Genomic DNA, 26794 nt, shown 5'->3' on the forward strand with positions numbered 1-26794 from the left:
GGGGAGGGGCAGAGAGAGAGAGAGAGAGAGAGAGAGAGAGAAAGACACAGAATCTGAAGAGGCTCCAGGCTCTGAGCTGTCAGCACAGAGCCCGACGTGCGGCTCTAACTCACAAACCTCGAGATCATGACCTGAGCTGAAGACATGATTTTGGGGTATGGCATTTTTAGAATTTGTGTATGCAACTTAATTGGCAGCCAAGCTGCCAATGATAAGGTTGTATATTATCTAATTAACCTTTGTATGTAAAAACCAATTGCATAATCTGTAGCATAAAATCCTTGTGATGATGATACCAGTTCAATAAAGTATTATACATTTTACATGTAAGAGCAAAGAGCCCAAAATAGTTAAGATAATTTTGAAGAGGAAGAGGTGCCTGGGTGGCTCAGTTGGTTAAGCATCCAGATTCTGGATTTTGGCTCAGATCATGATCTCATGGTTCATGAGATCGAGCCCCATGTTGGGCTCCGTGCTGACAGCATGGAGCCTGCCTGGGATTCTGTCTCTCCCTCACTCTCTGCCCCTACCCAACTCTCGCATGCATATGTCTCTCTAAATATAAATAAATCAACTTCAGGGGTGCTTGGGTGGCTCACTTGGTTAGGCGTCAGACTTTGGCTCAGGTCATAATCTCATGGTTTGTGAGTTCGAGCCTCACGTGGGGCTCTCTGCTGTCAGCATGGAGCCTACTTTGGATACTCTGTCCCCCTTTCTCTCTGCCCCTCCCCTGCAGGTTCTCTCTCTCTCTCAAAATAAATAAGCTTAAAAAAAAAGCCTTAAAAAAACCATAACTTTGAAGAACAAGGTGCAGAATTTAACCTTAATAGATATCAAAACTTATTATGAAGCTAGGGTAATCAAGGCAGCATAGTAATGACAAAGGCTTAGCCATACATGCTGATGGGACAGAATGGAAAATTTAGAAACAGATCCATACATACATATATGAAAACATGGTATATATGAGAGGTCAGATTAGGGAAAATTTAATGGTTCACTAATGGATTTAGGTACAACAGGGGAAAAAAAAGGAAAATTAGGTTCCTATATCATACCATAAACAAAACTCAGTTATGGCTGGCTTAAAGACATAAATGTGTAAAGCACAATTTTTAAACATCTAAAGGAAACATTTTATGCCCTTGAGATAGGATGTCTTAAACAAAGTACAAAAATCATAAAGATATGGACAAATAAACTTGACTATGTTAAAATTAGAAACTTCTAAAATTAAAAGACACGTAAACAAGTATAAGACCAGTGAGCAACTAAGAAAGAGATTTAAACATATGGAAAAATTCATGTACGGGATATATAAAGAATCCCTAAAAATCAACCCAGCAGAAAAATGGGTAAAGGATGTGAATCGGCAGTGCGCAGAAAAGAAAACTCAAATGGTCGATAATCATGAGAACTTAGTGATCGGGGCAATGCAAAGTTAAAACTGTCAGAAGATAGGATTTTGTATCCACCAGAAACCAAATTTGGTGGAGATGTAGAACAAACAGGAATCTTCTGCATCGCTCATGGGAGAATTTCACTGGCACTACCCCTTTGGAAAACAGTTTGACAAAATCTAGTACTGTGGATGAGCCTGCATACTACCTGCACCTCTGCTGCTGGGTTTAATCTCTAGAGAAGCTTTCACAGCACCAGCCACAGTCCTAATGCAGAGTAGGGGCTCGGCAAATAGCTCTTAGAAAAAGGAAAGAGGGAGGGAGGAAGGAAGGAAGAATATTTATGTCATTGGCTTCATTTTTGCTTTGTTCTTAGTGTTGTAGGACCCTATACATGCCAGGCTGTGTCCCGAACCACCCTACAGGTTTGTCAAATGCCTGCAATTTTGAGAACCTCAGATTAGCCTCTACATCTCCCAGACTCTACTGTGAATGGAGATAACAATTTTCATAACTGATGAATTAAATACATTCCATAAATGCATTTTCTTACAGAATTCACAGGGGTATAAATACCAAGCTCTAATTGCTTATTTAAAAATGAATCTAATATATAAAATGAGATGTGCCAGTATGTTACGGGTAGCATAAAACGTTAGTTATCTCTAGATCCTTACAATTCTAATGGCAAAGAAAGATGAGACCTGATGCCCTGAAAAGATAAAATGTCTTTTTCAGGCATATGAATAATCAACAAATATTCTACTGGCTTATGGAGAAATGGGTGTTCTCTTTAAATAGTAAATATTCGTATGCACTAAGCCAATCCTTTTATAACTATATTCCTAAGAGCATAGAAAACATGGCAGCTCTTCCCATAGCTGGAAGAATGTGTGGTTACCCTGGCAACAGCATCTTAGTTCCTGCTTCCAAGTACCACCTGGTGATTTCAAGTCTTAACAGCTGTGCAGCATCTACATTTCCATTGAGGAAATAAAATGCATTCATGCATCATCTCATGGAGCATTTAAGAAGAAACAAGCTTGCAAATTTGGGGAAGGAGGGAAAGAAATAACACTACATATCAGCAGAGCCAATTGAAGTTTAAAAGCCCTAACTGCAGTCTTGGAAGCTGGCCGAAGCAGCCAAGGCTACCACATTAGGGCTGTAGGGTCTTGAGACAAATTTTCCATCAGAACACTAACAATCACATAGACCCCTTAGCCCAAGCACAGTTTCTTACCTCTTACCCAAAATATGTACTCTTAAGTGGAATTGGCAATCTCTGTCCTAACAGGCAGTTACACAAAGTGGCTGTGTATGCATCACAAGAGAAGTAGAGGAAAATGAAGAAAACACTATCCTCCGTTTCATGCTTGTTTCTTAGTGCTCCCACTTTTACCCAAGGGATTAGGACCTTTCTCAGATCTAGTCATGTTAAATATTTTTATGTTTATTTTTCAGAGAGGAAGAGAGACCGAGACAGAGACAGAGACAGTGAGAGAGAGCATGAGCAGGGGAGGGGCAGAGAGAGACACACACACAGAATCCAGGCTCCAGGCTCTGAGCTGTGAGCACAGAGCCCAATGTGGGGCTTGAACTCATGACCTGAGCCAAAGCTGGATGCTTAACTGACTGAGCCACCCAGACACCCCTTGATCTAGTCATATTAAAAAAGCTAAATCCTGCAGTGACTTCCAATAAAACAAGTTTTATGGGAATTTCTGGATTAAGTGGTTGACTGCCAGAGGGGAAGAATAGCGTTGCTAGGCTGAAGGGACACAGCGGGCTAGGGAATAATTTCCCTGTCCTCTCAAAGAAAAAAAACTATAAACAAATAATTTAAGATTTAAATTTAATTTTTTCCTTTCCCCTTTTCCCTGATTATTACGATTCTGCACATATGTTTGGAAAATTTAGAAAACGTAGAAAAAAGTATGTAGGAAGGACAACCAAAATCACTGAAGATACTGACGTTAATATTTTGGAAAAGCACTTTTAGTCTTTTTTTATGCATTTTTTCACCTTTGTTCTGCATTTTGGAAGGGCTACTAAAGTGATCCACCCACAGCACAATTAATTTTCTGCAATACCCATTATGATTGTGATTGCTTCACAGGAATACTTTAATTCTGATACGGCATTTTAAGTTTCCTTGCCTTTTTTTTTCTTATACTAGTAGCTTCATACTCTTTTCTCCTGTCATCTTAGTCTATCTGTTCTTGAATTTCTTCCTTTCATTTTATAGAGCTCACATTTTCACACACCTCTGTTTAGGACACCAAACAAGACATGAACATCTTCTCTGGTACTGTAGAAACTTTTCAAAACCATCATGTTGCTTTTGTCCTGCTTCACCTTCCCGTAGGGAGAGATTCATCCAGCCCGATAGAGATAGGGTATACAGAACATCTCTAGCTAGCACTGTCCACCTCTATTCTGACAATTTCTCCTCTTCGAACTAAACATTGAAGGCTGGCTATGTGCACAACCTCTGTCCAGTTTCCATGGCTTAGGATTACTTCACTGGATCACTCCATAAATAACTAGAGTCCTACTATGTGCACATACTGTCGTAGGTGCTGGTGAAAGGGCAGTGGACAAAACAAGCTTATGTAAAATAAGTAAACCTACACTTGTACAATGTAGATTATAATATTAAGCTTCTAGTAAGGGAGACAGGAGGTTAACGAGGCAGTTATTTTACCTACAGGGCCAGGGAAAGACTTGCAGACTGAGAAGGTGATATTTGAGCTGGTGGGATTCAGGAAGTGAGTTCTTTGGTTATCTGGAAGAACATTCCCAGAAGAGTAGTCAGAGAGGGCCTTTTAAGCCATTCTAAGGCTTTTGTTTTTTATTCCATGTGAGAGGGATTGCCCTTCTAGGGTTCTGAGCAGAATGAAGTTCTAGAAACCAAGTGAACCAAATATTTTAAGAAGAGAGTGAGCAAGTGTGTCCGGTGTTGGACAGGGTGAATGGGACGAGGCTGAGAACAGACGTTTGTATGTAGCACCATGGGGAGGGGTCAGTGGTGATTTCCACAGGAACTATTCCAATGAAGTGATGAGGGTGAGAGCTGTTTGAAATGGATTCTGGAAGGAGTGGGAGGGGCTGGACAGGAGGCAGACTACAACTCTTTGAGGAGTTGGAGTTTTACTCTTAAAAGGAAGAGAAATGGAACGGTAGCAGGAGGAGGATGTGGGACCAGGAACATTTTCAAAAATTTTTTAATGGAAGGAGTTATTACAGCACATTTGTGTGCTGGGAATGATCCAGTAGAGAGCAACAACTCAATGATGCAGGAGTAGGTAGACGATTGCTGGAGCAAAGTCTTGGAGTAGGGTGAGAAGGGATGGGCTCCAGAGCGCCAGTGGAGGGACATGAGCATTCACGTGACTACAGGAGGGAGGCTGCGGTGTGGGCTCAGGGACCTCCATGGTCGGGAGCACAGACGTCCACTTGGTATGGCTCAGCTGGCCTTCGCGGGCAGTTAGCGTATTTGACAGACTAAGGTGCCATCTGCCGTACATCTGGTGAACCGTGTGCACCGGTGCCTCCCTCCCCCCCCCCCCCCCATAGACACACACCTGTGGGCACTGTTCCCAGGGCTGTCCTTATCCTCGCCACTTCATGTTGGTAAAGCAAGCACTATATGTATGTCAGTTTAAATGCACTATATGTATTGTGCAGTTTAAAAAAACTTGGGCTCAGACCAGTGTAGCCACTAACGTAAGGTCACGTGTTGATAAACGGTAGGGCAGGGGATTGAACCCAGACATTTTGACTGTTTCTGGGTTCTGTGGACCCAGGAAATAGGGAAGGGGTATTTACTTACCAAGATTGAGATTCAATGTCTTTTTCCTGCTCTTGTCTCCAGAGGAGCCCACCACGGGGATGACTGTGTGAATGCACAATCCCTTCAGGTACACAAGGGTGCCTTCACCAGGTGGAGGGCATCTCCAGATGCATGCAATGTACAGATGGCCTCGTTACCCCATTTACCTGTGCAGAGGCTTAAAGCACCTGGAACCTGCCTCTCCCACCATAGTCTTCGAGGGGCTGCATTTGGACTGCACCCTCCTGCCCGTTCATCCACCAAACCACCTTTCCGTTAACATTCCACAGTTTCCTCTTGCTCTTTAGATCTGGGGAGAAGCAGGGTTTTGTGCTCACTCAATTGCCCCGAACCAGGGGATAATAGATTTTTCAACCTGGAAGGAATCATTCCAGGGAGACCTCTGGTTAAACTTCTTTGTATTCACCCCATTTTCTTTATCCGCTCTGTTGGCATCTCAGGCACCAGCTAACATGTACTTCTAGAACCTTCTATCTTCAACACAAGAAAATACACACATCTGCTTTGTTTTCTTTTGGAAGAAGCTCTAAGAAAAAAGATGTGAGAGTTCAGCTGGCTCCCTGCTCTTCCAAGGGCTGTCACTGCAATCATGTGGGGCCACTGGAGGTAGGGCTCTAACATGTACCAGGCATTTTCCTCAAAATCTGCTACTTTATGTTAGGTGAGCAGTACATTCCAAGTGGCAAGTGCTTTCTATTACACATTCATAATGTATATTAAGTCTTTGTAAACTATCATGTCAGGTCATGGTTAATCAGTTAAAACTCCTAGTTATAAGGAAGTGTTATTACTTAAAAAGTTCACAGATATAGGCCACTGGGTGGCTCAGTGCTTAAGCGCCTGACTCTTGATTTCAGCTCATGGGATTGAGCCCCGCCTTGGGCTCGTAGTGCGGAGCCTGCTTGGGAGTCTCTCTCTCCCTCTATCTCTGCACCTCCCCTGCTCTCTCTCTCCCTCTCTCCCTCAAAATAAATAAATACACTTAAAAAAAATTTCAGAGATACAGAGGAATGAAAAGAGTATTTTAAGAACTAAAATAAAACATGAGTAACCCAGGAGTATATTTAGGCGGTACTTAAATACACCTTAAAAATTAAATGTTAGGTTAAAAAGTATTTAGAAAAAAATACTAAAGTTTAGAATGTGTGTGTATATATATACATAATATTTTCAGATGCACCAGTGGCTCAGAAGCATACCCACTGGAGAACATCATGGAATGAAAGATGTTTCATTCTGTCCCCTCAGAAAGTTTTACAGGACTTCTCCCGTCGATTTGCTGCCCTTGGCAATCCCTTGTCCTGAAGGCACGCTTCTTTTGTGGAAAAGCCCAGGCATGGAGAGTCATCGGGGAGAATCAATCATTTCAAAGATGATAGCTTTACTAATATCTCCATATATGTTGATGGTGTGTATGTGTGGGGGGTGGAAGTGAAGGCTAGGCAAAGCTAGAATTAGTCATATGAATGATGTACTTGTCTGGACACTGGGCCACTCCGGCCCCAATCAGTGCCAGTAAATCGTGCAGACTGCTCCAACACCACCACTCTGTTTCTATCCCACTCATATAAAATTCCATGCCAAGGTACAAACCACAATCCTCCCTTTCTTGGTTTTTCATGCAAAAACTATTTTAGAATAAATTTAAATGTCAAACCTTCAAGAACTCTGAACAGAGGGAACTTCAGCTCACTTAGTTCCCAACATGGCTAAAATCAAAAAAAAAAAAAATCTGATGAGAGTACTAAACTTTTAGAGGTCTATATTGTTCATTGATTTAAGTTCCAAAGAAAAGCAAAATTGCTATGTTCAAGCAATAGGATATAAGAAGAAACAGTGAGAAAAGCATAAATATCATCAGCAGCACTTTCGTGCCTGGGAGAGGTCCTGAGTCCCTGTGTGTGAATAACTTGGCAATGGCTGCTGCATGCAGTGTGTAAACAAATATGGTCCCCACACCATTTAAAATATTCAACATTGACCTAAACAGGCATAGACACAGAATGCCAGTCCAGGCAGACATTTGTGAATGTACACACAGAACACAATGCAGGAAGAACTTGGTGCTTTCTTTCCCTGACTATTTTATTATACACACATTTCAGATTCAATTCACATTCAAGTGTTCATAGTCTGAGCAATAGAAAACACATTTTTAATCAGTCCTAGACAGCAGGAAAAACTTCCTGCAGGAGTTCTAGGAGGTTTATTCTTCATTTAGCAGATGTTTATTGATAATAGAAGGCAGGAAGTTATATGACATGTCTCTAGTTTCAAAGAGCTTAAAATATGGTTGAGATCTATAGGGGAGTTGGTCATCAGGGAGTTTAAGAGAACTTTTTTATAGTTTTGTGAGAAAGGTATAAAATCATAAAGAGGAAAGAGAAGGCCAGAGTTTTGATTTCAGAATTACAAACTAAAAAGGAATGTCCAGGCAATCTGGAAAAGTCTTGAGGTAGAAACAACTGAACCAAGAATAATAGATATGCATTATCTAATCCAGTGTTTCCCAGGTCACGGAGTGGGACTCTAGGCGATCCCTTTGAGGATCTGGTGAAAGTTATGGACCCCAAAATAGCCATCTACCGTCAAACTTTTATATAGAATATAAGAGATTTGAAGTCTGAGTCCATGGACTTTATATTGTAAATCTAATACAGTTACATTTACCATGGTTAGTGAATGGTCACTGTTTATTCACTTCCTTGTCTCCTCCAGTGGAATAGAAGTATTTCTAGGATGGGACTGCATTATGTTTTATCTTTCATTCAAACCCTTCTCTGTTTAGCATTGTGTTGTTGTGTAGAAGGTACTAAAAGAGTTGGGTCCTGTCTCAATGTTTAGGTATTAGGTTAATACAGCATCTTCCAAATGTCAGTCATTTGAGTAACTTTCTCAATTTTTGCCATACCTGTTTACCACCTTGGTTATTATTTAGTACCTATAGCTGCAAAATAATGATTTTTGGTGATAGAACACTAAATAATATCACATATCAGGATGAGTGAGCATGTTATTTTCATTCTAATTTCTTTCAGTCCAGTTTATACCAAAGAGAGATTTCCAGTTTACTTCCGGTGTATCTTTTAATACTTTTCTGACATTTGAGCATCTTCCTTTGGAACTAATGCAGAGGCTTCCATATGCAGCAGTATTTGGCTAGAAGTGAATAACATTGCTTTATTCTTTTTTTTTTTTTTTTCCATTGTGTTTAGTTTTATGAAAAGGGATACTAGTTTTCCCTATGGAAGTGACAAAAATTTTCTTTCAACATATACTTGTTAAAAAAAGTTTATTTAAGGAAATACAGTAAATCAGTTCTCTGTTGCTGTGTAACAAGCTACCCTAAACATAGTGGCTTAAGAAACAGTGACTTATTAGGATTCTGCAGGTTAGCGAGACTCAACTGGGCAATTCTTCTCCTCCACGTGATATCCGATGGGGTCATTTCTTCATCTTGAGAACTTGGATGAAGCCAGAAGGTCCCAGATGGCTTCCCTCATGCCTGTCAGCCCAGCTGGAGTGGCTGGAATGGCTGAAACTGGCTGAGCCTCTTTCTCTCATCATTCAGTAGTCTGACCTGGGCTTTTTCACATCATAGATGGATCTCCAGAGATTAAAAAGGAAAGCTGAAGAATTTCTTAAGGCCTAGACCTGGAAGTCAAAAAGTATTACTTCTGCTATATTCGACTGGTTAAAGCATGTGACTGGACAAGTCTAGATCCAAGGGGAGGAGAAATAGACTTCACATCTTTTTGGGAGATTAGAGGCACTCATGTCCAGAGATGGAAAGAAGCTTTGGCAATAATTTTGCAAATAATCTACCACAGATGGTAGGTAAGTAAGTAATAGGACAAGTTGTGGCAGATATGGCAAAAATTGTGAGAGTGTTACTCAAATGACTAGTATTTGGAAATGCTGTATTAATCTGATACCTGAATATTGCACTAGATAGTCCATGGACATTTTTTAGTATCTTGTGCATACTAAATGCAGTGCTACATGCAAAGGGATTAAAGGAAAAAGATAAAACATGATACAAGCATGTCCAAGGAGGACTTACATTCTAGTGAGGGAGATAGGTGTATAAGTAAATAGTTTTAAAGGGGCACCTGGCTGGCTCAGTTGGTAGAGCATGAGAGTCTTGATCCTGGGGTTGTGGATTTGAGCCCTGTGTTGGGTGAAGAGATCAATTAAAAATTTTTAAAAATCTTAAAAAAATAGTTATAACAAAATAACCATGATGCTTGTTGCAATAAGTATTTAAAATGTAGAGTCCTGACATTTTTTTTCACATTCTAAATATTTTTTGTAATTTAATTTTTTATTTTTTAAAGTTTACATCCAGATTAGTTAGCATATGATTTCAGGAGTAGATTCCTTAATGCCCCTTACCCACTTAGCCCATCCCCCCTCCCACAACCCCTCCCATAACCCTCAGTTTGTTCTCCATATTTATGAGTCTCTTCTGTTTTGTCCCCCTCCCTGTTTTTATATTGTTTTTGTTTCCCTTCCCTTATGTTCATCTGTTTTGTCTCTTAAAGTCCTCATATGAGTGAAATCATATGATTTTTGTCTTTCTCTGACTAATTTCACTTAGCATCGTACCCTCCAGTTCCATCCACATAGTTGCAAATGGCAAGATTTCATTCTTTTTGATTGCCGAGTAATACTCCATTGTATATATATGCCACATCTTCTTTATCCATTCATCCATCGATGGACATTTGGGCTCTTTCCATACTTTGGCTATTGTTGATAGTGCAGCTATAAACATGGGGGTGCATGTGTCCCTTCAAAATACCACACCTGTATCCCATGGCTAAATGCCTAGTAGTGCAATTGCTGGGTCGTAGGGTAGTTCTATTTTTAGTTTTTTGAGAAACCTCCATACTGTCTTCCAGAGTGACTGCACCAGCTTGCATTCCCACCAACAGTGCAAAAGAGATCCTCTTTCTCTGCATCCTCGCCAACATCTGTTGTTGCCTGAGTAGTTAATGTTAGCCATTCTGACAGGTGTGAGGTGGTATCTCATTGTGGTTTTGATTTGTATTTCCCTGATGATGAGTGATGTTGAGCATTTTTTCATGTGTGGGTTGGCCATCTGGATGTCTTCCTTGGAGAAGTGTCTATTCATGTCTTTTGCCCATTTCTTCACTGGATTATTTGTTTTTTGGGTGTTGAGTTTGATAAGTTCTTTATAGATTTGGGATACTAACCCTTTATCTTATATGTTGTTTGCAAATATCTTCTCCCATTTCTGTCGGTTGCCTTTTAGTTTTGCTGATTGTTTCCTTCGCTATGCAGAAGCTTTTTATTTTGATGAGGTCCCAGTAGTTCATTTTTGCATTTGTTTCCCTTGCCTCCAGAGACGTGTTGAATAAGAAGTTGCTGCGGCCAAGACCAAAGAGGTTTTTGCCTGCTTTCTCCTCGAAGATTTTGATGGCTTCCTGTCTTACATTGAGGTCTTGCATCCATTTTGAGTTTATTTTTGTGTATGGTGTAAAAAAGTGGTCCAGGTTCATTCTTCTGCATGTCGCTGCCCAGTTTTTCCAGCACCACCTGCTGAAGAGACTGTGTTTATTCCATTGGATATTCTTTCCTGCTTTGTCAAAGATTAGTTGACCATACGTTTGTGGGTCCATTTCTGGGTTCTCTATTCTGTTCCATTGATCTGAGTGTCTGTTCTTGTGCCAGTACCATACTGTCTTCATGATTACAGTTTTGTAGTATAGCTTGAAGTCTGGGATTATGATACTTCCTGCTTTGGTTTTCTGGAGTCCTGACATTTTACAGAGAAGTTTAAGAGCATGTGGATTTCCTTGGGCCCATGACTTTTATCAGATTCTCAAGAAAGTGTGAAACCCTAGAAGGGCCTAAAAAACATTGATTGACTCAAGAGACACACTGGTGTGATGCACAGGGGTGACCACTCCTAGCTGCAGTGTTAAGGAAAAGGCTTCACTGAGGCGCTAACACAGGTGGGCAGGATTGATTGAGGAGGAAGAACTGGCTGGAGTTGAAAGTCAATTAGATGTGGTGAGAGGATGGAGGGGGTGAGATGGGTGGAGGGAAAGGAGGAGGAAAGTGGTGAAAGAGGAGAGGAATGTGGGGAATTGGAGAAAGAAGAGAGAGAAGTTTATTCCAGGATAACTGGATTTTCTGGCTGGCTGGAATGGTAGGTGGTAGAAAATAAGTGAGGAAGAGTAGATTTTCTGGGAACTCTTTCCAGAATTCTGCTTTTTCCAAGTTGTCATTGAGATGCCCGTATGATAAAGCAATAAACAATTGGACATGCAGATCTGGAACTTACTTACCTTGTGCCAGGCACCTTTATAGAAATTGATTATAAAACAGTGAATAGCCGAAGAGAAGTGATGCCTATGTTCCCATGGAGCTTATATTCTAGTAGGGCTGGGGTCAGGGGGAAGATGGACAGAGAGACAATTAGTATGTAAAAAAATTCAAATAAATTTTATCTAATGCTAAATTCTAAGAATGAAAAAAATTAATTAATGGAATAGAGAGGGTTGGGGCAGCTACTTTATCTAGGGTAATATGGTAATTGAAGGCAGCTTTTTGAAATATAACCCAAAGCTAGGAAGAAGGCCTACCCTCTTTTAACTTAACAAGGTAGGAAAATTATACTAGCAGGAGGTTAACTTTTGCCGTGTAAGGTGGTCTCACCCAGAGACCAGATGGTTGTGAGGGACTCCTTCCCAACCACCTCTACCGAATCTTCCAAATCTTCCCTATCTAGCCATAGAACCATGTGGAGTAGATAATGATAACCCACTCTGATGGTCAGGACACCAGAGATGTGGAAACCACAGGGAGAGAGGAACTCTAGGGGAGAGGGAGAGAATGCATAGAAGGCTGGCAACAGGGGTGGTCACTTACTGACTATTGATGGGGTGCCATCTGGGGCTCCCAAACACAAGGGAGCAGGTCTCATTCCCACAGTTAGTACCTAGGAATGAGTTAGTCTAGGGATGCCACTCTCTATTCCTCACCACACTTTGATGTGGTACAGGATGGATTCCATCACTGTATGAGATGGACTACATCACTTGGAGTTGAGTGAAGAACCAATTGTACAGTCTTTTGGGTTTGGATGTGTTGATTTGAGATAGTAGTAGGACCTGATCCTCTCTCACCATCCACAGGCAGTTGTCTGAACCCCTACAGTGGGCACAATGGGTTGAGAACAGAATTGCCTGTGGATCAGTCCACCACCAGGCACACGTTGTCTTCTGACCATTTTACTCCATCTACACCAAGGTAAGGATATACATATTTAATTTTTTAAGGACATTTCATAGTATAATATTATTCTTTTACTGTTATAATTTTTCAGTTACTCATTTCGGAACACATCTCCCCTCATCGTATGAAGAATGTGTACAATGCTAAGTAAATCAGTCGATGTCAATGATTCTGACTGCAACTACTTTGGTGCCAGGATGTCTCTTTAGATTTAGGGTGAACAAAAATAAATTAGGTTAAGACATGTGTTGAAATGATAGGATCCCATAAAATGAAATTTTCAGCGATCAGAACATATTATTTTAGAGCTTATAAAGATTTCAAGTGTTGGATGAACAAAAAAGAATATAAGTGATTGGGTCTATTATTATTTTAAGCCTTAGGCAAAAGATCTCAAAACCCCAGCCTTTGAGTGTTACTAGAAATTTGGGGCAGAAGAAACAAGTAATGTGCCAGTCTATTGCCACAGCTCTACACCTCATTCTGGGTTTGGGAATGATTTTAGATAATTATTTTTCTGCCACTTGCTGTCACCACCCTGATTCAATCTATAAGCTGGGATGTTACGCAAACGACAAAATGTAGTCAGGGAACAATTAATACATCAAACGCAGACAGTGAATAGGACTAAAATCCTAAAAAGCACACATTACAGAAAAGCTGGGTAAATCTGGGCTTGGTATCACGGAGCTGCTCTCTTCCTCTGTCCCATTGTTTGTGACCTTGACTATTTCCATCATGATGTAAACCCATGGAATCAAGTCACTGACATGTTTACGATTCCCTCATCACGTTTTGCAGTTATTAATACCATAGTGGTGGCAAGGACACTTTCAACATACAGTGCCTCCTGTCAAGAGAAAATGAAAACCTTCCGGTAAAGGTCCCAGAGCACTGGCAGTAGGCTCTGTTCTTCATCTGTCCCCTACGACAGACTCTATTCACTCTCAACCTAATCTAAAGGAGGGACAGATAACACTATTGGGGTCCCTTGTGTCGGTGACAGAGAATACTGCCATTACGACTGCTACTACTAATAATATAAATGATAGCAATTATTTGGTGCTTACTATGTCCTAGGGGACTGTTCTAAGCACATTGTCTACATGAACCAATTTAATCCTCACAGCAGCAGTAGACACCATTCCTACCCTCCTTTTGCAGATGGGGAAACTGAGGCCCAGAGAGGTTCCCACAGCTGAGAAGTGGCAGAGCTGGGATAGCCGTGGGTGTTGACAGGTGCAGAAGATTGAGAAGCAGAAGTGAGGAATAGATGATTTTTCTGTAAGATGAGAAAAGTCACTTGGGAAAAAGCTGTTCCATCTTGGAAGCCATTGCTATCTTTGAAGCCGTCTTTGAAGCATCCCTGAGGAGAGGGAGTGATGTCAAGTTCCCAGCCCCAGGCTCTGCCCCGTCACGAAAAGAAGGGCGAAGGACCAAGCTGGAGGGTGTGGGGCTGCTGCCGAGATTCTTCTTGTCTACAGCCATGCACCCCAGTATCCTACAATGAACTGGAAGGATGGCTGAGGACACACTAAACGCCCCTGGTTGACAGAGGGCCCTGAGGTGCCACAAGCGCTTCCTGCTGGGTTATAGGGACACTGGTTTTTATTTATTTTTATTAACCTCCTGTCACTGATAGATAGGAATGACAAGGATAAAGCCTAAGACAAAAGGGAGGGGATCCTACTAGATTTTATGGAGACCTATGTGAACAGGAAGGAGACCTTCAGGTAGAATTTATTTACAGCTCTGCGGGGTGTATGGATTTGTGTTTATGGGTATGAGCATTTGGGAACTGTGGTATTTAAATTCCTTTAATGCTCTTAGAAGGTACCTGGGAGGATTCATTATTCTAGTTTTCATATTGATGCTATTGGGAAATGTTCGAAAACTCAGAATATCTTATTTCTTCACAGAAGTTCTTACTGGCACCTCTTCATGTGCTGCTCACTTGGCATCCATTGGTGATCCACATTTTGGACACAGAACCATCGCTCTCACCTGGACCCTTTGTGGGGGACTAGGTTCCACGCAAGCACGTTGGAGAGGACGCACTTTTCCTTGCTGCCATGTTTTACCCTAGCCCCTCATTACTGTGTTCGGGAAATTATTCCTTTTTCCACCCCTAATTAGGCCTCTGGGTACTTTATGGTAAGTGTGACATTTTTCTCTTGACAGGCAGTATTATAGTGTAGAACTGTCCTTGTCACTCTTTATTGCTTTTAATAACTATGAAATCTCTTACAAGATGTCTAGAGCCTCATCAACATATGTTGATGGCACTGTTTTATCAGTCCTGAAATGGTCAAGGTCACAGACAATGTGCCAGAGGAAGGAAGACAGTGAACACATTATTATAAATAGATATGTGACTTGAAAATGACCCTTTCAGGCATGGGGACATTAGCTGGCAATAGGAAGGAAGTGATGAGATGCAATAATTTTATTTTGCTTAGGGAAGTCTCCAGGTGTATGTCAGACGCTTGCTATGTTTAATCTGATTGGCGTGTTAGCACATCAGAGGTTGAAACATTTATCATAGTTATTTCATGATAATGAAAATGAATTAGAAGATAAGGTGGGGCAAAAGTATGGTTTGGATAGTCAAAAGCTAGCATCTGACACATTATTTTAACTGAGGAAATTTAAGTGAAACGTGAGAACAATGTACCTTACATTTTGTCATTCTGGACTTAAAAAAATTTTTTTTTAATGTTTATTTTTGAGAGAGGGAAAGAGAGTATGAGCAGGGGAGGGGCAGAGAGAGAGAGGGGGACACAGAATCCTAAGCAGGCTTCAGGCTCTGAGCTGTGAGCACAGAGCCTGACGTGAGCCTCGAACTCACCAGCCGTGAGATCATGACCTGAGCTGAAGTCAGGTGCTTAATTGACTGATCCACTCAGGTGCCCCTGTCATTGTGAACTTTTTAAAAAACATAAGCATTGGGAAGCATTTTAGGTAGTAAGTTGAGATACTAGTACTGAATCCCATTTCCTTCCCTCTTGATGTCTCATTCATCCTCAGAAGATATATTTTAACAACAAAATATCTAAAAGGTATATTGGTTTTGTTACTTGGGGCTCAAAAATGTCCCCAAGGCATCGGTTTAGACTTGCCAGTGTATATATGGGTCGGTGATTTGTGCTTAATAGACTTCAGAATTCCCAACATCTGGAGGTAGAGAAAAGCAACAAAAACAGTAACACCATCAACAGCAATAGCTGTCAAAAATACTGACAGTAGCATTAATTGGTGTGCATATCCATTAATGTTAACCTTTCAACATCCCGTTTAGACAGGTATTATTACAATAATATAAAGGATCAAGAGTCAAGAGTTCAGGCAGCGAGGTTAGACCTTGGGTAAGTTAATTAACTCCTCTCAGAATTGCAATGTCTTCATCTGTAAAGGAGACAGTATTATCATTACTTATAATAATAATTAATACTGCCTCGAAGTGTTTTTTCCTGAAGATTACGTGAATAATGCATGTAAGGCACTTAGCACAGCACCCATTTTATGATGGCTAGTTATCATCATCATCATCATCACCGTCCCCATTTTTCAGATGAAGAAGCTGGAGCACAGAGGTTCTCCAAACCCTAGCAAATGCGAGGCAGGGATGGAACAAGGGGACACTGGATTCCCAATCCCCTGCTGGTCACTGGCAGCCACCACCTTACTTCATTAGGGAATGTCGCTTTGTGGGAAAGGAAGTCGCGGGAGTATGGTGTAGCCTTTGGCCAGGATTCTAACTCTAACTTTGGGAAGAGGCGACAGGGACATGGGGGAAAGCGGTTATTTATAGTCAGGGCCTCTGGGGCCTCGGATGCTGTCTGTGACTGGCTCCCTTCTCCCTCCTGCATTCCTCCCTTCTCCCAGTGGTGTTGCCCTTTCCATGTGTTGTGGTTGCCCAACACTAGAACATGTTTGTTAGGTTACTCACCCAGGTCCACTTTCTGTGAACTCCCTCAATTCCCTGGGTAACTAAAAGAAGGGAAGGAGGGGAATGACCTCCCAGTCAGATATCCTGCCTTGCCCCCCCCCCCCCCCCCCCCGCTTGCTTTATGTTGTGTAGACCTACGTGTTTAGGCAGCTTTATTTGTAGTATCTTGCAACAAATTAAGCACTATTCTTTTTTGTTTTTTAATTTTTTTTTATGTTTATTTAATTTTGAGAGAGACAGAGCATGAGCAGGGGAGGGGCAGAGAGAGAGGGAGACAAAGAATCCGAAGCAGGGTCCAGGCTCTGAGCTGTCAGGACAGAACCCTCTGGCAGGGCTTGAACCCACGAACCATGAGATCATGACCTGAGCTGAAGTCGGACGCTTAACCCACTGAGCCACCCAGGCGCCCCCCCAATAAGTGCTATTCTTAAGAGTCACCACAGGTGGGAACACAGCATTATAAGCAGTTACTCTGGTGTTCTATCTATATACTTCCTGCTATGCTAAAGCATAAGCATTTGTACTGTGCAGTGCCTCACCCGTTTAAAACATTTGGGAGGAGAGATGCTTTTTGAGGTTGAAGATTTCTTTGTATGATATCCAACAAATCTTTGGTTTACACTTTTGTCTGTTTAAATGTTTTTAGAAAAAACCATTTTTTTTTCCTGCAGTACAATCCAGTAGCATTGGTGAAATCACCATTCATTGATCACCACAAATCACTCCCCTCTGTATTTTCACCTCTGGGATTCTCTTTGTGTTAGATTTAGTTGTTTGTATGTTTGTTTTCCTCTGTTGGGACATAGACTTCTTGCAGACAACGACAAGACTTTCTTCTCTTCACTGGTACAGAGCATTGCTCAATAAACATCAGGGCACATAAAGCTAGTGGATCGCTGTATACTAATTTGGGCCAAACCTTCTTGTTGGCCACCAACCTGACAAATGAGTGAAAAGGAGAAGGGAGCTCATAGTCTTGACTCCAGGAGACGAATAATTTTAGTAAGTCAAGTGCCTTTGGGAGTTGCTAATTGACACCTGTGGGAGTCACTAATTCCCTATAGGGTGGGGAAGGGGTCAAGAGGAAGAGAACAAAGGGAGAAAGCAAAAAACATTTTTCTAGATGAGTCTCCTGAGTCAAGGGAAATGAATGCAAAAATAAACTATTGGGATGATATCAAAATGAAAAACTTCTGCACAGCAGAGGAAACTATCAACAAAACTAAGACAACCTACTGGATGGGAGAAGATATTTGCGAATGCCACATCTCATAAGGGGTTAGTATCCAAAATATATAAAGAGCTGATACAGCTTAACACCCCTCCCCAAAATAAACCAGTTAAAAAATGGGCAGAGATCGTGAGCAGACATTTCTCCAAAGAAGACCTACAGGTGGCCAACAGATACATGAAAAGATGTTCCACATCATGCATCATGAGGGAAATGCAAATCAGGGAAATGAGATATCACCTCACACCTGTCAGAATGGCTAAAATAAAAAACACAAGAAACAAGTGTTGTCGAGGATGTAAGAAAAAGGAATCCTCATGAACTACTAGTGGGAATGCAACCTGGTACAGCCACTGTGGAAAACAGTATGGAGGTTCCTTAAAAAACTAAAAAGAGAACTACCACAGGATCCAGTGATTGTACCACTGGATAGTTATCCAAAGAATAGAAAAACACTAATTCTACAAGATATATATACCACTCTGTTTATAGGAGCAGTATTTACAATAGCCAAATTATGGAAGCAGCCCAAGTGTTCATCAAGAGATGAATGGATAAAGAAGATGGGGCACATATACATGGAACATCATTCAGCCATAAAAAGAATGAAATCTTAACATTTGCAATACTGTGGATGGATCTAGAGAATATAATACTAAGTAAAATAAGCCAGAAGAAGACAAACCGTATGAGTTCACTCATATGTAAAATTTAAGATCCCAAAAGATGAATGAAGGAAAAAAAAATAAAAAGCCAGACCCTTAACTATAGAGAACACACAGATGGTCACCAGAGGGAAGGTGGGTGGGGGGATGGGTGAATTAGGTGACGGGGATTAAGAGTACACCGATGATGAGCACTGAGTGATGTCTAGAATTGTTGAATCACTATACTGTACACGTGAAACTAATCTAACCCTGTATATTAACGATACTAGAATTAGAATACAATTAAAAAAAATTTTTTTTAACATTTATTTATTTTTGGGAGAGAGACAGAGCATGAACTGGGGAGGGGCAGAGAGAGAGGGAGACACAGAATCGGAAGCAGGCTCCAGGCTCTGAGCCATCAGCCCAGAGCCTGATGCGGGGCTCGAACTCACGGATCGCGAGATTGTGACCTGAGCTGAAGTCGGACGCTTAACTGACTGAGCCACCCAGGCGCCCCTAGAATACAATTTAAAGAAAAGGAGGAGAGGGCAGGTAGATGCAGAAGAAAGGACTTGAAGATACAAAAGAGGGTAGGAAAGGGAACATATTTTATATCACCAATTATTTCTACCAGTTCCCAGCCCCTGTCTTGGGCCAGTGTGCTCTGCCATTACAAACGTCTCCATTTTTTTTTTTTTTAAACTTAATCAAGAGATTAGATTTTATTGGACTCTCAATTGGAAAGAAGTCAGGGCTGAAACTTTGGTGGTGAAAAGTGTGTCACTATTTTTCTTCCTTTAGCCAGACCAAGAGTTCTGGTATTGGCAGGGAGCTGGAGCTGGTAAATCTGAGTATCTGACCTCCTGGGCCCAGACTAACTGATAGTGGTGATTGGGAGAGGAAGCGTGGGATCAACTGTGTAAATAGGGGTAGGTACACAACAGGTCACACATCAGTTTGGGGGAATTATACATGTTTTGTTCAGAGCGAGGCCGAGTAGTAGATAGAAATCTCCTGGGAATTTCAACAGGCTGCCTCTTGCCTGAGCACTGCTTTGAAAGCAATGGCCTTACATTTTCTGTTTTTATATATGTTTTTACCTTCTTGTATTCTCCTCTGATGTCTTCCTGGACTAATAGAAAAAAAAAAAGAAGGAGAATAGGAAGTAAGGGAATACATGGTTGTGAAAAGAATAAGCAATTTTCCTAAAGCCAGGTAACATAGTGTTAGCCTTACTTTCTTTCAGAAAAGGTCCTCAGACCTACTTTTGCCATTCCTAATACTCTTAGCAATACTTTTATTTAAATTTAGTTTTGTTTTTAACCAATCATCATGACTTTCATGACTTTTCATGGCTGCATTGGGTCTCTTAAACCTTACTGTAAACAAAAGAACTTTCATTTCAGAGTGTTCTGCAGAATTTAAATGTCAACTGGTTGAGGGCTACGTGTTACTTTTCTAGAGACATCTCTGAAGAGAAAAGAAGGGATAGGAAAGGAGAAGGAAAAGTAACGGGCAATGACTGAAGTTAAGAGGAAACCCTTTTTAAAAAGTGAAACATCGATCACGATGGATAGATTTGATTCTTGTTGTGACAGAATAAAGGAGCTTCTTCTTATTTGGCTTGTTCTTTGGACACATGGCTGTAGTCAGCTCGGGTCCACTGCCAGCACTTCGGAGTCACTCCTTTCCTGGGCTGTGGGGCCTATGAGCAATGCAGCATTCCCCTCCTGTTCCCAGTGTGTTCCATCTGTGGCTCTTTCTGTCCTATAGTTTCCAATTTGCTTGAAACACTCTTATTTACTCTAAAGTAGGATACAGTTACGTTGCCAGGGACGGGCTCTGCAGCTCTATCACCACAGAAAATACTGTCAGCGTAGTATTAAGGAATAAAAAGCTAACAGGTGGAAGTCAGATAGAGCCAGCAGCATGCACAGATGGCAATACAAAAACCTTCACTTTATTCTACTTTGGGCAGGCTTTGTATTTCATACTCCTGCTAAGGTGGCCCAAAGCTACCATAAGCATGGCTCTTTGTATCCATACTCATGGAAGAGGCAGACCTAGAATTTCAATTTAATGATTTGGTTTCAGCATTTTTTTCATCTGGCCATGAAATCTGCTACCCACTTTATTAAAGAGTAACACAATAGGTACTAAAGATCAGTGAACTGGCCCAAAGCCTCAGTTCAGTTCATGTTTATTGCCTTCCCTTATTGTGTTTCAACACTGGGGTTATAAAGATGATAAAAGCATAGTTCCTGGTCTCACCAAGTTCACAGGTTAGCCAAGAGAGGCAAAGACAAAGGAAGCATGGGCCCAAGTTGAGACACTGTCTATGCCTCATAATAGTTTTGGAAGAAATGAATCAAGTGCTGGCTTTCTTGAACAGCACCGACAATCCATTTTGGCAAGAAGGATGGAGATGGAAAGCCACATGGTTAAGTAAGAAGGAAGGGGAAATTTGGTAGTGATGTTGTGTTAGGAGCAAAGGGAATTTTTCTCTTCAAATTTTTAATTTTTAAAATTTTTAAAATTTTTAAAATTTTCATTGTTAAAAAGTTTTATTTTATTTTTTAAATGTTTATTTATTTTTGGAAGAGAGAACTATAGAGCACAAGCAGGGGAGGGGCAGAAAGAGAGGGAGACACAGAATCTGAAACAGGCTCCAGGCTCTGAGCTGTCAGCACAGAGCTTGACTCGGGGCTGGAACTAACGAGCTGAGCCTGAGATCATGACCTGAGCCAAAGTAGGATGCTTAACAGACTCAGCCACCCAGGCTCCCCTATTTTAGTTTTATTTTTCAGTAAACTCTACACGCCATGTGGAGCTTTGAACTCTTGACCCTGAGATTAAGAGTCGCATGCTGTACCAAGCGAGACAGTCAGGTGCCCCGTCCTTCAATTTTTTATTTTTTTAAGGTTTATTTATTTTAAGAGAGGGAGAAAGCATGAGTGGGGGAAGGGCAGAGAGACAGAGAGGGAGAGAGAGAGAATTCCATGCAGGCTCCGCATTGTCAGTACAGAGCCAGATACTGGGCTCAAAATCACCAGTGGGTGAGATCATGACTTGAGTAGAAATTAAGAGTCTGCGGCTTAACCAACTGAGCCACCCAGGTGCCCCTCCTTCAATTTTTAAATAGAATATTTTCAGATTTATAGAAAGAAAAATAGTACAATGAATACCCATATACCCTTCACATAGATTTATCAATTATTAACATTTTGTCACATTCATCTGCACTATTTGTGTATTTTTTTGAACCATAAAAGTAGGTTGCAGACCTCTTGACATTTCACCTCTTGGTGATCAGGCATGATCACACCCTTAAGATATACAGTGGTTCTATAATATCATCTGATCTAGAATCCATATTCAGATTTCTCCAGTTGTCCAGAAAGTGTCTTTTACAGATTTTTTTCCCTCCCCAATTCAGGATTCACACATTCCATTTAGTTGTTGTGTCTCTTAGTCTCTTTGCATTTATATTTTTGTTTTACTTTATTTTGTAACATTTAATATTTGAAGAATTTAGGCTTGTTATATAGAAGACTGTCCTATATGTTGGATTTATCTGATTATTTCTTCATGAACAGATTCAGCTTAAACATTTTTTGGCAAGAATCCCACAGATAGATGTTGTTGTAGTACAACAGCTTTGAATCTAGACTTCATGGACTTCTATTTTACTGTGGTAAGAAAACTTAATATGAGATCTACCTTCTCAACAGACTGTAAAGCGCACCATAAATACTGTTAATTACATACAACATGGTGCAGTGTTGCACAGCACATCTTTAGAACTTCCTCATCTTGCATCCCTGGAACTTTATACCCAGTGATTAGCAGCTCTTCCTTTCCCCTCCTCGCTGCCCCTGGCAACCACCATTCTATGAATTTGACGGCTTTAGAGACCTTATATAAGTGGAGTCACACAGCATTTGTCCCTCTGTGACGGGCTTATTTTACTTTCTATGATGCCCTCAAGATTCATTCATGTCGTTGCAGATTGCAGGATTTCCTTCTTTTCTATGGCTGAAGAGAGCCTAGCTTTTAAAGACTGTGTTTATCACACAACATGGCCCTTAAATGGAAGCCTGCTTCATCTGATGTGCAACTGAAGAATTGAAATGCCTTTCGGTGCCAGAGGAAACACCAGCTCTATGCAGGATTTACTGAGAGAGGGTTTGTAAGCCGCCCGACTGGCACTGCTCCAACGGATCTTCAAGGGACATTTGGATTGTGTGCAATTCCAGCCCTTACACACTGACTTGAGAACCCTCTGCTCCTTGTTCAGTTTCCTGCTTTTAACAGAGTTAACAGGGGCGCCTGGGTGGCTCAGGTGATTAAGCGTCTGACTTGTTATCCACTTAGGTGGTGATTTCCCAGTCATGAGACTGGGCTCATGCTGAGGGTCCGGCCTGCTTGGGAGTCTCTCCCTGACCGCCCCCCCCCCACACTTGTGTGTGCATGCACAGGTGCTCTCTCAGAATAAATAAACATGTTTTAAAAAGTTAACAGAATATCTTGTTTGTTCTACACCAGCACATAGAAACCTAATTTATTGTCTTAAATAGCTACAGGGTATTCCATTGCAGGAAGGCACTAGAATTTGTTCAAAATCAGTTCTCTATTGGAGGATATTTCGACTGTGTTCAGACTTTTGCTACTACTATTATAATGCTGCAAGGAGGGATGTGTCTTTTTATAATAATACCTTTTGGGGATCTTGAATGACCAAGTCATTATAGGAGAACAAATAGAATATTTTTTGCTATATTTTTTGGAAAATAGGGGCTTTATTTTCTTTTCTGGCTACTTTTGTATTGATACTATTTTGGTACTAATTCCTATGATTTCAACTTTTCAAAATTAAGCTTAAAAATACCAATTACACCTGAAAAATATTCCAGTTAGCATAATTTTAAAATCCACTTAATGGCATTTGGATCCCAAAAGACAAGTTACCAAATATCTTTAGTAGTTAGTGTTTATTCAACAAATATTTCTTGAGTGCCTCTGTGTACCAGGGACAATATTAAGGGTTTTAATAGATTTTATGCCTCCTAGTATCATTGAAATTCTGCTGGAATTCAAGACTAAGAACTATGTATAAGATAATTGCTCATTTGTTCCATTAAATCTATAACAAGATATTTGTATAGTGGTAAGGTGGACGGGAGGGGAAAAGTAATATATTTGTATTAAAAATTGTATTTTAGCCTGTTTCCGATTCTGTGTCTCCCTCTCTCTCTGCCCCTCCCCCGTTCATACTCTGTCTCTCTCTGTCCCAAAAATAAATAAACGTTGAAAAAAAAAAAAATTAGGGGCGCCTGGGTGGCGCAGTCGGTTAAGCGTCCGACTTCAGCCAGGTCACGATCTCGCGGTCCGTGAGTTCGAGCCCCGCGTCACGCTCTGGGCTGACGGCTCAGAGCCTGGAGCCTGTTTCCGATTCTGTGTCTCCCTCTCTCTCTGCCCCTCCCCTGTTCATGTTCTGTCTCTCTCTGTCCCAAAAATAAATAAACATTGAAAAAAAATTGTATTTTAATGTATTTCCTAGATAGCACTTATAGAAACAGTGCTTTTCTTTCTTTTTCTTTTTTCTTTTCTTAAAATGACTATTCTGAATGCTATGGCTTAATGTGAAATGGTTTTGGAAGACTTGACTGTTCTAGATTCTAGAATGAAATCTTCAAAATATAGCACATTATAAGCTATTTTCTATTACAGAGGTATAAGTAATCTCTAAGATTGTAAACTTGCTATACATAAATGGATTCCAGATGATTAAATGCAGTTGATAATGCTTCCCTTAGTTTGATAGAACAGAAAATTATTATAATCTTTATTTATCCAGTTAACATCTAAATATTATAATTATTTTATTTTTTACATTTTACGTGCATTATACACGCATATGATATAAAATTTTTAAATGGTGCAAAAGGCATATACAGAGCCAACCAGTGTTGCCAATTTCTTCTGAGATGTTCCATGCAGATACAGGCAATTATATAGACTTACATTTCCACCTTCTGTCCTTCCCTCCCTCTCTTCTCTCTTTAGTAATTGGTATGATCAGTCCTTCCTAATTCTTTTTATTTTTCCCTAAATACTTTCTCCTGGCTCTTATTGCTCATTTAGTTTTATGATAGAACCTTAAAATCAACTTGTCTAGAATGAGAAAAAAATCCTACTAATAATTTTAGAAGTGGGATGCACAATATTTATAAGTTAGCTTTGAAATAATTGACATCTTACAAGATGCCGAGTCTTTTAAGCCAAAAAACATGATATGCTTTCCATTTGTTTTAGTCTTTTGAAAAATGGCCATTAAGCTTATCTGGAGGATTTTTTATCTTTCTATAAATTTTTTGGGTAGTGATTCCTTCTATTATAGCTTCTCTTGCTTTTTGTATGTATGAAAACTATTGCTTTTCCATGTTATGTTTTTTACCATACTGGATTTTTTCATTGTTTATAGTAGTTGTCTAGCTGATTGTCTTGAGTTCTCCAGCTAAGCAGTAATTTTATCTGCACATACCTTCAGTACAATATTAAACTATGATGATGTGTATGGCTAGGTTAACTTCCTTATGTGTGTATTTTCCAACAAAGTCTCTCTGGCAAAAGGCAATATGAGCTATTAAATATGAACACAGACAAAACAACCAAATCTACAGTCAACCATAAAAACCAAACCAAACAATCAACCAACAAAAACTCTTCTCATGTGTAATCTTGTGAATCAGACTTATCTCAATTTAGTGAAAACAGAACAACAAAATATCCAAATGAGATAGCTGGATACTGAGGTTAAGGTCTGTATCGTTATCATGAATAACCTTCAATTTCAAATTTTTTGTGTGCCTTAAAACTCAATGTTCTCGTTTTATTAATCTTACATTAAACACATGTAACAAATTTGAGCTGATAAAATAGTTTAATAGAATATTTTATTATCTTTTATGTTGTAGATCCACATAAGATTTAATAAGAAAACCGAGTTTAGTCGACAAGAAAAGTGAAAAACTCTGGATTTAGTTTTCTTGCCTCTCTCACTTTGCTGGCATGGAGCCTGTCATTGTAGACCCAGAGTCAGTAGGTCAATGGCCTTGTCTTTTATGCTAGAAATATCTGTAGAGAGGGAATCTTAGACTCCTATAAGTGAAATTCTTAACAATACTAATTGTTTGCTTACCTGCAACGTAGGGATTGTGAAGATAAAGCAGGGTGGGAACCTGACCTACCCGGGCATATCTTTCATCTGAATATGAAGGAAATGATTCATTGATACTCAACCTGAAAGACCTTGCCTGGAAAACACAGCTCATATTGCATAACCAAGCATTTGAAAACAAAGTGTCCGAGAAAACAGTTTGGAAATCAATTCCCATCACTTTCTCTTAGTTCAACTATCTTTTGTTAGCGTTCACAGTAGTAACCGCCCCTGTGCTTTGTTTTGCAATTTGGTGTTTTGGGGGTAACCTCCTGAGGTGGTGGTGGGGTAGTCTCATTACTCTCATTTAACAAGTGAGGAAAGGGAGGCTCTCAGAAGTTCAAGACTTGCCCAGGGTTGCGTAGGCAGAAAGTGATAGAGCCAGGAATTACTAAATCTAGGTCTGCCTAGGGAGTGAGAGGGCATGGATTGTATAACTTCATCTTTTAGAAACTCAGTTTTTTGAATTGTAGAATGAGCATAATAGTCATTTTGCATGCAGTATTGCTATAAAAATGAAATGAGGTAATGTAGGTAAAACATCCATGTCGGTATTGAACATATGCACGGAGCTTAATACATATTTCTTTCTTTTTTTTTTTTTATTAAAAAATTTTTTTTTTTCAACGTTTATTTATTTTTGGGACAGAGAGAGACAGAGCATGAACGGGGGAGGGGCAGAGAGAGAGGGAGACACAGAATCAGAAACAGGCTCCAGGCTCTGAGCCATCAGCCCAGAGCCCGACATGGGGCTAGAACTCACGGACCGTGAGATCGTGACCTGGCTGAAGTCGGACGCTTAACCGACTGCGCCACCCAGGCGCCCCAATACATATTTATTTCAATTACTCTTTAGCTCTTTATTCTCATTGCCATGCTTATAGTTCTATAAGGTATTTTAGTTGGTATTTAGTTGGTATTTTAGTTTACTGACCCCTTCCCCCACTCTTGGGCTAAGGGCCAGGAGTATTTTGAAGGCATTAAGATGAACCTACAATTTATTGAATCAGACCATTAAGTAAGAGCTAGAGTGAAGTTATAATACATTTGCAAGGTGACATATCTAAAGGCGCCATAAGCAGGGGGCGTAGGCAAAATCATAAAAATCCATTTATCTGCCAGCACATTTATGTAAGAGATTACACTACTGGGCAGGAATTTCCTGCCCAGTGTCTTTTTCTTTTCTTTTCCTTTTTTTTTTTTTTTTTTTTTTTTTTTATGGA

General features: G+C 40.3%; 1 long non-coding RNA gene across 1 annotated transcript; it reads left to right on the top strand.

Moving 5' to 3' along the window:
• Positions 1 to 3669: 3669 nt before the first annotated feature.
• On the top strand, positions 3670 to 23547 carry LOC123591933. Its single transcript, XR_006709502.1, has 4 exons — positions 3670 to 5862; positions 12423 to 12537; positions 14442 to 14676; positions 22361 to 23547. It is a non-coding gene; the product is annotated as an uncharacterized LOC123591933 (long non-coding RNA).
• Positions 23548 to 26794: the final 3247 nt, after the last annotated feature.

This window comes from Leopardus geoffroyi, chromosome B4 (assembly GCF_018350155.1).
Source record: "Leopardus geoffroyi isolate Oge1 chromosome B4, O.geoffroyi_Oge1_pat1.0, whole genome shotgun sequence".
Lineage (NCBI taxonomy): Eukaryota > Metazoa > Chordata > Mammalia > Carnivora > Felidae > Leopardus > Leopardus geoffroyi.